The sequence below is a fragment of the Plectropomus leopardus genome, chromosome 15 (assembly GCF_026936395.1).
Source record: "Plectropomus leopardus strain MGB_pleo_1.0 chromosome 15, ASM2693639v1, whole genome shotgun sequence".
In the NCBI taxonomy this organism is placed as follows: domain Eukaryota; kingdom Metazoa; phylum Chordata; class Actinopteri; order Perciformes; family Serranidae; genus Plectropomus; species Plectropomus leopardus.
Window position 1 is genome coordinate 3,128,227 of NC_142190.1, and position 16,888 is coordinate 3,145,114.

At 38.1% G+C, this 16,888-nt stretch overlaps 1 protein-coding gene across 5 annotated transcripts in view; it reads right to left on the reverse strand.

The window, feature by feature from the left end:
- Nucleotides 1-16,888, reverse strand: part of specc1 (sperm antigen with calponin homology and coiled-coil domains 1) — a 118,311-nt gene that overhangs the window by 62,890 nt on the left and 38,533 nt on the right. The window lies entirely within an intron of this gene.

Genomic DNA, 16,888 nt, shown 5'->3' on the forward strand with positions numbered 1-16,888 from the left:
CCAGACACGGCCCAGAAGAGAATGAAACACCTCGCAGCTCACGCCTGTTTCACCACCACTTGTCATACTCTCATTATAGGTGTCAATAAAGACGGGGGACAAAAGGTCCTTGTTAGAGACAGACATGAGAGTCCGATGAGATTAAGATCAGTCCGTTCCTGCAGGGAGGAGAGATGCCAGGAGCGGCACTTTCATTCGCTGTTCCTTCATATTCTGTTTTCCTCTCCGTGAATAAAACCCAGATGGAGCTCATGAACTCACTCGTCTTTAGATCGCCCACCTCTTTAGCCATGACATCACCACAGCTGCTCAACGTGCACGGAGACATGACACCAGTCCACAGGCCAGGAGTCAGCACAGGCGTCCTCAGGAGGCAGAGACAGCCACGAGAGCAGGGACACTGCTTTGATTGGGGGACACTTAAAAAATGGCAGGAGGCCAGAGGCCACAGCAGCCCCAAACATATTTCAAAGATTTAGGACATTTAATCTAAAGACGTTTCTTGGATTTTAAGACATTTCTAGGATTTTGGTATGTTTCTAGGATCTTAGAATATTTGAAGGATTTTAGGACATTTCTAGGATTTGGTCACATTTCTAGGATTTTAGCGCATTTTTCTTGGATTTTAGGAAGTTTGAAGGATTTTAGGAAGTTTCTATAGCCTATTTTAGGAGACTTCTTGGTTTTTAGCACTTTTCTAGGATTTAAGGAGGTTTCAAGGGTTTTAGATAGGGATGCATGATAATTATCGGAACCGGTAATTATATTGTTTCAGCAATATTGTTTCATAAAGCAGATATTAGCTGCCGCTGACAGAGTATCAGTGTGTCTAGTCGATTAAAAATACAACCCCAGTTAAACAACCTGTTTCCAAGACCAACACAGCAGCTGCAGACGTGTATTATTTCAATTTTCACATCATCAGGTGCACACTCTGCCAGACACGGGAGACAAAACTGACACCAAGAGGACAGGACGAGACATCACAGAGACCACGAACACCTACAGTTGAACATGACACTGGATCAGATGGTGCTACCAATAACTAGACAGAAGAAACAGACTCTGAATCATCTAAACTGGGTGATGACGGACTGAAGAGTGGAGAAAGAGAGGCAGCTGAAATGTCCCTGAAAGAGGCAATTAACCTCCGATTGCTCCTGCAGAGCTGCTCAGTGGACGTCTGTAAAAGACTCCCAGGACACCATGTGAGTGAATACATTAACGCGTCGCACGGCACTGCTGTAAATTACATCGACACCTTAATGTTTTCCCCCAAATTCTTCAATGTGCAACCAAGCCAAATGACAACAGTTAACCATTAAACACCTGCATCAATGTCAGTTTTCATGTGCTGCGTTCAGACGTCTTTAACTAGCACTTAAAGCTCTGAAACCTGGGACAATAGTTTTGATTTTTTTTTTCAAAAACACAGGAAAAAACAATGAGCAATTTGGCAGGAAATGTCCCATAAACTGCAAATATTTATAAATATTTTCAAAAAAATGAGGGAAAAGTGTCCAGAAAAAAAAACTATATTCATCACTATCTTCATTATATTTCTCTCTCTCTCTCTCTATATATATATATATATACATATATATATATATATATATATATATATATATTACTGATAAAAGAACTAAAAAATGTATCAAATTTTTTTAGCACTTTCAGAATCGTTCACTCTCGCTGTAAAAACACGTTAAAACACAACTGAAAAATATCATAAACAGATAAATCTATGAGTTCGAAGCGACTGTTGCTATAAAGCCGTAAAGGCGGCCGGATGAGTTTCTGTTGCCGGTGTGATGACGTCTAACGTCGCCAACAAGCACTGTCGTCCCATTTAGCTGCTTGTTAGCAACCGCCTTTTTTAAGATGCGGAAAACCTTAAAAGTTCAAAAATTGTGTTTGTACGGACGTATTTTATTTTGCAGAAAAAAAGGTCTAAATATCTCAAGTCTATGTAAACCACAGACCTTACTTAAGGCATTTTACTGAAAACCCATTAAAAAAAACAGAGACTTTGAGACGAGGGAAGTGCTAAAGGCTAATGGACCTCCGCATTTTAGCACTCACTTCTTCACCACTCTATTCCACTAGTAATAAGTCATATGACCACGCGATTAAAATGATAATATGGTTGTTTATAAACTAAAAAGCCACTAGTGTCTGACAGGCAGAAAGCCAAACAACTGCAACATGAAGAAGATCAAATTACACCAGCCCAACCCTGGTAGCTATGCAAATTTTGTACATTTACAAGTCAGTTTATGTTCACTACCGTCTGTTCAAAATAAAAAGAAAAAGAAAACCTCTCCACTGTAGGTGTGTAAAACTCTCTTAAACAAATATCAAAGGCCGAGGTGTTTAAGAGTGAGCTTAGTCTTAATTTAGTGCCGTCTTTGATGTAGGCCGGCTCAGGTCCAGGACCGTTTATAGCTTCCTCTAAGAAGCACTAAATCTGTGAAAAGGAGTGGACTGGGCAGTTAACTGGCTCACTGAGGAGCTTTTCTCCTCTGGCTACGAATAAATCCTCATGCAGTCTGAGGAGCTCTTATTGATAGCAAAGTGCAAAAACAGCCAAACACAGAGAAGAAAGAGCAGAAAATGATTCCCAGTGATGGAGGACATTGTCTCAGGAACTGTGTTATACCTCTAAAATCCTAAATTTAAGTCATTACTCACAGTGTGGATGGAAGAAGATTCTTTGTAGGTTTTTTCCAGTTTAGGATATTTTTAATGTACATGTCTTGGGCTGGATAGGCTGACGTATATTGTTAAAGGTAAACGGAGATAGTTTGCTTGTATTTGGGATTAATTTATGCCCTTCTTGGCCGATGAAACGTGTATCACTGACTGAAAAGTAAATGTTTTATGGATAACATGAAGGTATTGATCCTGCCTTTTATCTTATTTTATATCATTTTATTTTATTACTTTGATGTTTGTTATATTACTTACTATTCTAGTTTTTATTAATTTTCAAAAAAATGCAATTATTTTTTGATTATTTATGTATTTAATTTAATTTATTTAATTTTCTTCTTGTTATTATTGTTAATATTATTATTCTTATTATTATTGTCAATGTTAATTTCATTTTCCTTGTCTGTGGGAATATGGGACTGTTGGGTGGATAAATATTTGTACATTGATGTACGTGTTTTGATAAACCATTACAATTTCAATAAAATTACTGTTAGAAAAGAGGATTTTTTTTATGTCCAGTGACTGTGTTTAGTACGGCCAGGTCCCATACAAAAAAATACAATTCCAGTACATATACCAGCAGTATCCAAGAAATATTGATACCAACAAAATATTTAATCAGATTTTTTTTTTTGGCAGATGCCATCATGACCCAGGTGTCCAAAGCCAACACTGCTATTTGCACCCTGGGTGTAAATAGTTTTAAGGAACTGTAGTTTCAAAACTTCCGGATGATCCGAACAACTTTCTCAGAGTTATGTGATGCAATAACAGCTCTTGAAGCTCCTGCTGCATCATGAAGGAGCCAGTTCCTGCTGACAAGCACACAGACACAGCATCATGTGACTTTGAAAAGCCAAAAAAAGGGTTTCTATTGCAGTTTTGCAAAATATGACTTTTTCGAATCGCCTGAAATACCACCTAATGCCAGTGTAAAAACTTTTTGCAGTAAATGGGAGTTTTTTGGGGGGATACTGACCTGTTTCCATCAGGCTTATTTTCAATTTGCGCAATTTGAGGGTTAATGCAAACCCGCCCAGTGATTGGCTGCATGCAAAACCATACAAACCATCATTTTTTTCTAGATCTGGTGACAAAAATGTATGCAAAAATGCAGGTACAGTTTACCTTGATAATTTTTGATATACTAGGTGCTATGTATTTTTAAAGGTATCGAGTACTGATACCCAGAACGAGTGTTTAGACAGCAGCTATAAAAACAGACATGCTGCCAACTTCAATAAACCTGCCTAAGAAGACTGAGCGTATAAAGTGACTGTGTTGTTTACATTAACTAATTATCTAAATGAATTACGCAGACCGACTTCCAGTAATCCAAAGGCATTCAGTTATTCCATGGGAAGTCGGCTCCCTGATCACAGTAATGCACTGTGCCGGCTTCTTTCTTTCTAATGAAGATAAGCTTTCAAATCACAGCAGGAGCCGTGTGGCTGGACGCCGTCCAGCACCGGCCGGTTAACTGCAGCCCGCCTGACTGCCAGCCCAGAGGTGACGGAGTGCACTGTGAGCAAAGTGCACGCAGTCCTCAATTTACAGAACAGGACGGGTCACGGGTGAGGAGTCATGATGAATTAATGAGCGCAGGTGGTCAAGTGTCAGAGAGCCGGCACCTGAAATGACGCACTGGCTCCGTCATCGTGGCGGGCAAAGCTTCAGGATGGGAATCTCTCGCTGTCTTCCGCTCTGTGTTCCAGGAAATGTGCGGTGCAGTTTTCTCTGTCAGGTGGAAGTGAAGAGGAGAGACAGAGGACGCGGTCCATGTTTCTGGCCTTCCTGTTGTCCGACTGTCAGGGCATGAAATAGGTCAACAGGCGCCCATCAGTCAGACTCACAGGCATTCCTTTCCTCTGACTACAGCGGAGGACAGACAGCAGCGAGGCTCCATGACGGCCACGGTGGCTGAGCAGAGATTAGCCAGGACCGTAAGCTGCAGCACAAATGTGCCACTGAAAACACTCGCTGAGGTTCAAAGTGTTCGTTCGCTGTAATAAGGATCTGTACACATCGTCAAATGAAAGTGGAAGGTACACAAGGTGGTATAGAGTGAATAGAGCATAGAAACATCTTACTCTATTCAGGGTGAAACAATCCATCGATCTGGATTCATGTATCCATTCAACCGTCAACGTAGGGCTGAGTGACACGGCTTTAAAATAATATTGCGATATTTTAAGGCTATATTGTGATACACGATATACAGTATATTTCAATACATTTAAATGCCCTTCAAACTAATGCTAACTACTAAAATATCAAATCATTGAACGAACTGCAGTTAAAATAAAGTTAAATAAAGTAGCTACTGTCATATAATTAAGTTGAATACACTACTGTTACAATAGCATTTAATAAAATACAGTTAAAAGGAAGTTAAATAAGTACTTTTATAATTAAATTTTAAAAAACAGTGTTGTAATTAAATCAATGCGGGACACATGGTGCTGTGGACTTGAAGCTTGCGGTCAACAGTTGGATGTTAGCGTTAAACAGATACCGCGGCGCCTTTAATCTGCTCACACTACTGCCACTGCCGCTTGTTAAGTTGGACTGTGATGATTAATTCACTAAAAGCTAGGAAAAAACTAACAGCTCTCCAGTTAATAGTATTTGCAAATTGCAGTAGTGCTCCGTGGTTGCAAAATATTACAAAAATGTCACGGTCTGGAGCTCTGCAAAAGCTGCTTTGTGTGTGTGTCTGTGAGAGGCAGAGAGCCGTAGAGGAGAGAGTGAGAGAACTGAAACGCCGGAGGATTATAAAAACGATGTGACAGTTTATGCTCAACGCCTGTGATAAAGTCATTTTACACAACACATGTGGAAAAAGCATTTGATATATTGCCCATCCCAATATGCAAGGGGATAAATAAATAAGAGAAGATAATACAAAACTGCAGAGGCTCCCTGAAGCAATTCCAAACGAGGGCAAACTGATTCATTGTCAGACGGGCAGAGTTTGTTTACAGCAGTCAGCTGTGTAAACCAGATTTACTTCACTACATCATCAAGCTGCAGAGATTCGCTGAAGGCTGACAAACACCCGTCTTTGAGACCGACGACATGCACGATTTGATTGGCTGTTTGCACTTGGGATAAGACAGATTCCAAAATACAACAAACATTTAGTTAAATGTTTGAGATTCACTGGAGGAAAAGTCAACATGCAGTGACTTTCACACCAATAAAAGCGATTATATTTTGTTTTGTCAGACACCACCCAAATATCACAATTTTGCCAGTTTTTGCCAATAACATAAAACCTCTGAGCTGGTCTGATACCTTCTTGCCAAACTTTTTTGTATCATCTTCTCTGCCATTAGCTGAATGGAGGTACTACTGTACAATACTATTAGATAACACAGTCATATTCATCTATATGCAAACACATTACCGCAAAACCTATGCTGCATAAGAAAAACAAGTTTACATTAACATTTACACATGCATGATGCATGAGGGGAAATCTGCTCAGCAGGTGTGGGAAAAAAAATTATTCACTTGAGTATCATGATTTTTAGTGCTTATATTGATAAAAAATGTGTAATTGTGTAATTGCTTGATTTTAGTCTATGCAGAGGGAAAAGAAGTTAGCATTTTTTGTTGTAATCGTTGAATAAAGTGACAAAATATTTTATTCAAAGAAAACAAAGTCAATAGCAAGCAAGCAGGTACAGATACAGATAAAACCCGCACGCTCAAATTGTAAAACAAAAGTACTGAAACACTGTGGGTCTGTTCACGCATTAATAGGAAAAGCAGGGCTAGACATGACTTAAGCTGCATGTTTTTTTATTCTTTTTTTGTTTGTTTTAAATTATTATTATTATTATTATTATTATTATGATTATTATTATTATTATTTATATTTATTATTTTTAAATTAAATGTATATATTTTTTATATTTATAGTTTTATTTATCATTTCCCATGGCAAAAGCAGGGGCAACTAAATGTCACAGTTTAAGCTGATTTCAACAACTTGTTTTTTTTTTTTTCATTTTAAATGTACAAGTTATTTCCCACTTTTGTATGCAGCTGAAATAAAAGACTGACTGACTTAATGTGCACTGGTTTAGAATTATATATCATGACATACAGATTTATAAGTATATGACTCAGCTTTTTACTTCTGGTCAGGTGTTGAAAAAGGTGAAAAAAATGAATAAATTTAAATATTAAATCATAATACATGCAGAATTGCAATACTTAAAAATCAGAATACATATCAAATCAGTGCCCAAGTATCGTGCTAGTATCGTACTTGGAGATAAGCATAACATCCCAGTCCTTATACTCCATCGCTGAGGGGATATTTTTTTTTCTCTTGGATTACTCAACAATTAGAAGAAAATAATTCAGAATTTGCAAATCAAACAAACAAGTTTTGGTTTTAGTTTAGTATGAAAAAGATGCTGGATATCACGAAAGTGATACTGTGATTAACCCTTTCAAAAACATGGGGAAAAACAGCAATGGCCAACTTTGCAAAAAATTTCTCACCAATTGCAAGAAATGAGTAAAAAGTGATGAAGAAAATTTTTAGAAGGGGGTATTCGAAAATGAGCATGAACTAAGGAAAATTACCAAAAACTATATTTATAATTCTTATTTATACATTTCAAATTTAATACAAATTACAAAAAAAATCTACATTTTTAAAAATTTTTTCCCTCAGATCATTGTCTTGTTTTTTGTGTTTTGTTTTTTTAATTTTATTTTTTGCTTATTTTTAGGTGATTGTATTGTAACTTTTTTTTTGCTAAATTCTTGCTATTTTTTGGGCCATGTGTTGTTAAATTGCACATTGCCCTCTCCCAATGTTTTTGATAGAAATCAAAGCAGTTTGCTTCAGTTTCAAATGGTCAGTGTGCAGGAATACACCCTAAAGCATTAAGTCACTGCTGTGACTCTCGTCAGCAGGCAGCATGTTACTTAATCATGCTTACAACAGACAGGCGAACCCTCCACCCTGACTATAAAAAAAATCATACAGTATGCAGAACTGTGCAGAACTGTGTGTTTTGCACTGAAATGCTTGTTTCTGCCTGAGGAGTGAGCAGCTCTGAGCCTCCTCTGCAGCGCAGCATGAGAGTGCAGCATGAGAGCTGGCAGGCCACAGAGGGCCACTTGGCCCCGGTCCTTTGGCTCCTTTAATCATTTTGATTGAATCATTTTAACTGGCCTGCACGCTAAGACTTTTAACACAGCGTCCTTATGCTGATCCACTCCGCTTTACACTACTTATGGAGCCAGTACCCTACAGAGACATCCAATAGCACGGACCACAAGCCGGCCAACTGACAGAGGGAGATTTCTTCCTGCTCCAAATGGAAAACAGTTTAACACAGGACTCACTGGAGGAATAATAACATGCCATTTTACATGATTGCAGGTTTATAGGATCAGCGTGTGTGATGGGTAACAGGTTGTACTGCTAAACTTAGTTTAAAGCTTCTGATGATTTCCATCTTAGGCTTCATACCTTCGGAATAAATGTTACAAGACTTAAGATGTATTAAGCTGTGATCTACTTTCCTGGACTGACCACAAAAAGGATTTAAAAACCCATTCTGTGGAAAGATTAAGCTGCAAAATGTGTTTTTTGCAAAAAAGACAACATCAGCCTCTAATCTCAAGCAACACTTAGGTACTGTGGCTCCTTTTCCACTGACCGCAGCTTAAAACACGATCAACAGAGAGGCAGCCGAATCTACAGAGGGGCTCAGTCAAACCAGGACGTAGAGAAAAGCAACATTTGAGACAAGCCAACAAGGCAAAGGAAATTCAAGCATTGTTTTCAAGCTGTGGTAAAGCAATATTATTGGGTAAAATTTTGGAAATGTCCTAAAATCCTAGAAACATCCTAAAATCCTAGAAATGTCCTAAAATCCTAGAAATGTCCTAAAATCCTAGAAATGTCCTCAAATCCTAGAAGCATGCTAAAATCCTGGAAATGTCCTCGTATCTGAGAAATGTCTTTAAATCATTGAAACATATTCAAATCCCAGAAATGTCTCAAAATCCTTGAAATGTCCTCAAATCTAAGAAATGTCTTTAAATCCTTGAAACTTGCTAAAATCCTAGAAATGTCTTAAAATCCTAGAAACATCCTCAAATCCTAGAAGTGTCCTTAAATCCTAGAAAAATCTTTAAATCCTGGAAATGTCCTAAAATTCTAGAAATATCCTAAATTCCTGTAAATGTTTTAAAATCCTTGAAACATCCTTAAGTCCCAGAAACACATAACAGGCTGCTGCAACTGGCCTCTTGTCATTTTGCAAAAGCGGGTACAGTTCATGGCGGTACCTTTTTTTTTTTTACAAGTTTTCTTTTCTCTGTTATAACAAGATCACATTTTTGAACAAGCTGCAGGGGAACGTCTTATACTAAAAAGCAATTCTGCTCCTTTGCTCTTTTCTTAACACTGAGTTAATCTTCAGTCTCTGCCTGTCTGTCTGCTTGTCTGGCAGTGATACACGGCTTTTACTAAAATAATATAGAAAAGAAAATAGACCAGACACCAAAACTACTTCAGCAGATCAGTGCTGCAGCGATAGTTTGGGCTTACTGGGAAGCCAACAGAGCGGCCAAAGAAAAAAAATTAAAAACTGCAATGTACTTAGCCAATATAGTCGTCCAATTTCTAACCCTATTTAAAAAAAATAGTGAACTCAAACATGGAAATTCGTGCCATCGTGACAGTCCTTAACTTGAGAGGGTAGGAGAAGCTGTCGCATCAGCTGTGTCATGAAATTCACAAAAAGTCATTACATCACCAAGCTTCCAACGCCACTTTAGCGAGGATGTGTTAATGAATTCTGCTGTTTCACTTTCTGAAGTGACTGGACAAAGACACATAATCAACGAGATGACACCCAGTGTTCCCAGCTTCACTGTCAGAGAGTGACAACGATCTGATCTTTCACTAAGACACAAACAGCAGAACCTACATCGTCCACAGGACTTTTGCCGAGGACAGCTGCTGACATCACACAAAATATATCAGGTCGATCAATGCAGCTGTTTTTAGGATGTCAATTTTATACATCCTGAGAAGTTCTACCACAGTGAGACTCAACCAAATCTAGCCCCTCATAGTGTGTCGGATGGACCAACAACCATTTTCTAATTCAACAAAAAAATAAAGTGATTCACACTGGGAACTGTTTTTGTGCTTTTAGTAAACATAAGGTGCCAGAGTGCACAAAACAGTATCAAAACAGAGCTTGTTGATCAGAAAAAATGCCAGTGGAGGATCCCCTGCAACCCCCAACAGAGGTCCACGTTGAGCCCCCAATGTCCTAAAATCCTAGAAACATCCTAATATCCTCAAGACATCCTAAACATACTAAAATCACAGAAAAGTCCTTAAATCTTAGAAATGACCTAAAAATCTGAGAAATGTTATAAATTCCCGAAATAGCTTAAAATCTTAGAAGTGTCCTAAAATCCTAGAAACATCCTATAATCTTGTGAATGTCCTGAAATCCCAGAAACATCCTTAAGTCCTAGAAATGTCTTAAAATCCCAGAAAATGTCCTAAATTCCTGAAAATGTCCTAAAATCATACAAACGTCCTAAAATCTGAGAAATGTCACAAAATCTGAAAAATGTCCTAAAATCAAAACAACATACTAAAAATCAGAAAAAAGTTCCTAAATTTGTCAAATGTCCTGCAATCCTTTAAATGTCCATAAATCTCTAAAAGCTCTACCATATATTTTGAGTTTTACGAGCTCAGACCAGGAGGAGGTAATATATCAGCCTTGATGTCCAGGCTTTCGTCTCCTGTTACACAAACAGGACATTTAAACAGCACACACCTTCCTCTGCAAACACAAAGCGCTGTGTTTACTCTACCAACGGCTGGCTGCCACGGAAAGTATGACTGCTGTCACTTCCTCACGGCGCCCTGGTTATCACAAGTTTGGACAAAGTTGCTTCCTCATGTTGGATCCCTGCTCTGCGTGAATTTGCTCTGATGTTGCGTTGAGATAGCACAACAATCTGCGTATAAGTCTGCTCTGCATGGGAGGCACGATGTATCAGTGCTTCCCCAGACATTACAGCAGACGTAAGCATTTAGTATCAGGGTTAGAAGTGTCTTATAGGAACGTCTCGGCTGCACTCTAACATCGTACAGTGAGTGAGGAGGTACTGTAGGCTAATCTGGGCTGGCACTGCCATGTTATTTTCAACATTGTTATATATTTGTCAGGAAGGCAGCTGCTAAAATGATGCCAATAAGCAAAATATTTGACAGAGGCATTAGTTCTCCCACACTAACTGACACAACAAAGCTGATAGGAGAACCGGGGTCCTAAAGAGGGTGAGAAAAAACTAAAATTACCGCCACGTGTTTTTTATGCCTCCACACATCAGTCAAGTTACAGTTACAGTTTACATACGTGTCTGTTAAAACCTGGACGCTTCATACACAGAAGATCTCTATCATCAGTTTACAGATCGGTGTCACCAATTCAAGATATGATGTTGAGTAAAGGACAGAAAAGGGTTTTTTTTTGCGGAAGATTATGATGTCACAGTGAAGTTGACCTTTGACCTTTGACGATAAAAATGTTAGCACTTTATTATTTTATCAGACACTTGATTGATATTTTGTCAGGATAGCATGACATCTTCAGTTGTGGCCAAAAAACATGACATTGACCTTTGATAGCCAAATTCTTATCAGTTAATCCTTGAGTGCAAATGGACATTTGTGCCAAATTCAAGGCCATCTCATCAGGTCACAGGGACCATGAGCTTTAACCACCACGTTTGTATAAATTCATCTTTGAGTCCATTTGAAATTTTGTGTCAAATTGCAAGAAATTTACTGAAGGTGTTCTTAAAATACCACATTCACAAGAATGAGACTGACAAGGTCAAAGTGACCTTGACCTCTGATCTACGACCACCCAAATCTAATCACTTAACTGTTAAGTCCAAGTGACTGTTTGTGCCAAATTTGAGAAAACTCCCTCAAGACCATCTTCAGATATCAGGGACCTTAAAATGAGACAGATGCAAGGTCACAGTGACCTTGACCTTCCATCTAAAACCACTCAAATCTATTTAGTTAATTGTTGAGTCCAAGTGAACGTTTGTGCCAAATTTGAGAAAACTCCCTCGAGGCCATCTTCTGATATCGAGACGGATGCAAGGTCATAGTAACCTTGAACTTGATGTTCGCCCCAAATTTAAAGATAAGATCTTAAGGGGTTCTTGATATCATGTAAACGAGAATGGGACGGACGGACATAAAAGCACAAAAACAAAATGCCTCCAGCCTGAACTATCCCTGGCACGGAGGCATAAAAACCTAAGTCAACATTTAATTATACAATTATGGCTTTAAAATTTGGACGTCTGAGCAGAGCTGAGTTTTTGTACCCACACCCATAAAAAAACAAAAACTTAATACTGCCATGCCACAGTGGAGAAACATCAATGTTATCCGATGACTAAACACACTCTGCTACATTTAAAATATCCCCCACTTAAAAAAAAACACACTGTACTTTTGGCAGCATCTTCAAACATTACAGCTACCTTCAAGCATCCGAATCAATCTCCTGGAGGACCCACGAGTGTGTGAAATTTCCCATTTTTGACCGTGTGAACGTCACGACAACCTGTTTTACCTCACTACGCAAACATATACTTCCTTTCATCCCGCGCCCAGTTTTAGAGCAACTGCCTGAGCCGCAGCCCTGAAAATAGACCGAGTGTTATTGGACAATATATAACTGACAATTCATCAACAACATGCTGACTGCAGACTCTGGTTCTGGCCGCTCTCCTGCCGAGCCAGAGAGGAGACAGGAAGGCTCGGTGTAGTAGTCCTCAGTGCAATTTGGTTCTGATAACGACCTCCTTATCACCGCAGCAGACAGCTTACTCCTTAGCCTGCCACTTCTGAGATAACACCATCAATCACATCTGAACGAGTTCCTCCTGCTCCCACATTTCTCTCCACAACTGTTATTCTGCTTTCAAAAGTCTGACAAACCTCAGCTGGCTGTTTCACCATCTGGAAGGAAATCTTATGGAAAGATATTAGATAATGAGCGCCTGCTTCAATTAAGAGGTTAAACAGGGTTGCTAAACGTTGTCAGGGACAAAATCCTTAAAATTACTTTTAAGGACCTTTTTTTTCTCCTAGCCCCACTTGCCTAATTGTTTTTCAAACATACAAAATTCAAACTCTATTTTGACATAATTTCAACATCCCACCTGACATGTTCAAGGAAAGTCAAAAATTTGAAAATGATAATTTCTGTATTTTTTTCAGTTTATATCTCTTAGAAATGATGTCACTTTGGCAATTTCTGAAGAAAACATGCCTTTCAAAAAAAAAAAAAAATGAACATGCCTTCCAAACATGTTTTCTCAACAACATAAATAAATAAATGATGAAAAAAATCTATTTAAATTTTTTTTTTTTTTTTTTTTTTTAAAAAAATCAAAAAATTGTCAAAAAATTTTATGGAAAAATTCCAAACCTGCAGGCCCGCATGTGTAAAACAAATACAAAAAACAGCTATTTACAGTTGAATGCCTCAGCCCAGAGTGCTTAAAAATGATTTGGCATGTCTCGAGGGCATACATGAAGGGAGAGACGGAACGGGGGGAAAAAATGATAAAACCTTTGTTTAGAAGAAATAAACAAAAACATAACATAACCAAAACATTGTCACAGAGCAGCGCATATCAGACCTATGTGACACTGTCAGCTACAGAAATATTACACCCAACATATTTCCATGATTTTTCCAAACCTTTCAGTGATTTTTACTAGTCCCAGCCCTGGCAAATGTGATTGTGAAATTTTGAAGTTTTCCATGATTGTGGGAACCTGTTTAAAAGTCTGTATGCTTATTATTTACACGTGATAAATAGATTCAAGTGCTTCTGTGCGTCCTTGGTCTCTGGATCTATAGCTTCATGGCAGAATGAAAGATCAAGCTGTTTGATAATCAATTTTCATTTACTATAGGGGCTCATTTCAGAAAATGGAGAGTGCTAATTTATAAGAATAATAGGTCAGTCAATTAATAATATTGCTGAGTGCTTAATTTCATAATGGAGGCTCATGCGGGATGATAGACCGCAGATCACAGAGTGCTGTACTGAGTCTGAATACTTCTCAGCCTGCAGAACATGATTGATCACAGCGAGTGTGACTGTGATGGCGTATTCTTTCACTGGCTGAGCAAATATTTTACTCTGAGTAACAGCACATACTTCCACGAACCACCATAACAATACGAGTTGAGACTAATGCCAACATACACTAGAGCACTTTGAAAAGATGTTAAACACTTAAAGTCTGACTGCCTCTAACATCTAACGACAATGCGAGTTTTTAGTCAAACACTACAAGATTTTGCAAAAACTGGGGATCTTGCAGGGGTCACTTTTTGCAAAACTACAGTTTGAGATTATTTCCCATTGTGCTCCTGGGGGAAAATATTGCTCCATGTAAGAAATACAACATATTATATAATAATAATAAAATAATAATTCAAGAAACAAGTTTAAAAACATCATATGTCATGAGTATTCTTGTTGAGTTGGCATCAGTATTATCCATAAAGATAAATAATATTTAAAACAAAAAAGAAAAGAAAATAAGAAAAAAATAAAAATACATAAATATTATTATTATACTGTTTTTTCTAAAAAGAAAAAAAATAAATTAAAGGAAAAAATGTAAAAATGCTAGTCATGCAAGATTACAGTAACTACTTTTAAAATTTAGAAATTATTTCCCATCCTGCCCGTGGTGGAAAATATGCCAAACTCCTTTTATAAAAATACAACATCCAAAAACACATAACAGTGGCAACAGGAGATAAAAGGCATCATATGTTGACAGTATTCTTGTCAATTCTGCATCAGTATTATCCATTAAGATAAACTATATTTATGTACAGACTTTACATTTTGGATTTTGTTGCCTCAACTTCCTACAAGCCTCCACTGACTAGCTGTGCTGTTTTTATTGGAGGCGATTGTGGGAATGAGGATGAACTCTGGGTTTATTTGTGAAAAATAAGTGCCGCCACACATAGATTTTCCAACGCTACTGAAATATACATATATACTGTGTGGTTACTCACTGCACCACACTCTCGGAGGGCAGGGCGTACTGTTGTCACAGATGGAGCAGCACAGCACTAGGCACAGTGAAAGCCAAATGTAACCGTTGATAGTGCTGGGTCTAAAAGTTTGCTTTCACTCAATCTGCAATCTGCTTCTCCTCTCATCCATTGATCTGACTAAACCAAAATAAACAATCTTGCCAAAATTTATACCATATGTACCAAAATTATTAAAAAATGAAGAATGAAAAGCACATCAAATGAGCCAAACAGTCCCAGAGGGTCCATAAAAAAGCAGTTATCTACTTACAGTGATGAATGAATAAGTCTCAAGCCATAAAGTTAAAGTCAAGTCACCTCTTTAAACACCGTTTGTCAAGCAAGTCTAAAGTCCTCAAGTCAAGTCATGTGACTCGAGTCCCCACCTCTGGTAACAACCTCTTGATTATTTTGTAACAACAGTAATTTTCATCAACACGCAGCCCAAGTTTGCTAAGCAACTAATAATTAGTGAAATCAAATAAGGCGACATCAACCTCCTTTGTTCCTTTTTGATGATGTTTTGTTTTGTGTATCATGTTTTAAGTGTGCACTGTGTGTGTGTGTGTGTGTGTGTGTGTGTGTGTGTGTGTGTTTGTGCATGCACATGGAGAAGAAACTAATCTTTTGCAGCATGCAGTAGCTTGATACCACTGCTTTACAATCTGAGCCCACTGTGCTCTATCTTGAAGCAACACACGCTGCTGCTGTGAAGTGATGCAGCTTAACAACACCCACCACTGACAAAATACTTCACTGTACTGTACTGTGTGTGTGTGTGTGTGTGTGTGTGTGTGTGTGTGTGTGTGTGTGTGTGTGTGTGTGTGTGTGTGTGTGTGTGCCCGTGCCTGTTGCCCTAGCCAGCCACCTGACTCTGGTCTATTCAGCGACTATTTCTGTTGGGATGAAAACATGTAAATATAAATCACACATAACAGCATGAGAATACGATGAAGCTCTGTGTGTGTGTGGGAGTATATATGTGTGTACAAATATGAGGAAGCTCTATGCACAAACACAAGTACACACAGTAGGTTTTTGTATCATTACATCCTTATAGCATTTGGATGCTATAAGGATTCCCTCCAAAGCTTTTCTATTATTTTATATATAGAAGTGTAATTTTCTTTTTAATGCTTATTAATGCTGCCTTCACACGCTCCACGGAAACTACGTATTTACCATATTTATGATTTACGAGCACATGAACAGCCCACCAAAGTCATAATTACGAGTGAGAAATTGGGAAATTTTGATGATAACTGAGTTGCCGACTTGTGACATTTCAGGGAAGGAGAAATGGCGAAAAGCATGGAAGCAGTGTCAACAACTGACGGTAAAAAATTATATATTTAGTTATTTTGTTCCTATCATTTAACCTGTAACTTCCCTCGATCTAATCAGAGACATTTTCAGGATTTTAGGATATGTCTGGCATTTTAGTACAACTTGGTACATTGCTAGGATTTGAGAACGTTTCCAGGATTTTAGGACGTTTAAGGATTTTAGGCAATTTCCAGGATTTTAGGACTTATTTGGGATTTTATTACATTTCTAAGACTTTATTACATTTCTAGGATTTGAGAGCGTTTCCAGGATCTAAGGACATTTCAAGGATTTCAGGATATCAGAGGCAAATCTAGGACCTATGTGGCGGGTGAAGGGGATCCTCCACTGAAACCTTTTTGATAAACAAGCTCTTATTTTGATGCAGTTTTATGCACTCTGGCACCTTATGTACAAAAGTACAAAAACTATTCCCAGTGTGAATCACTATTTTTATTGTGAATTAGAAAATGGTTGGGGGGCCACCCTGCACCCTATCAGGGGCCAGACTTGGCCCAAGGGCTCTAAGTTGAGCATTGCTGTCATAAACCATATAAGCAATCACAGCAAGCATTACCACTATGAGCAGTTTCCTCTGTAAACAATAATAAAACAAGCGATTTGTTATATTTTATCGGTAAACTGAGAGCAGCAGAGCTGACCTGAGAACACTAGAATAT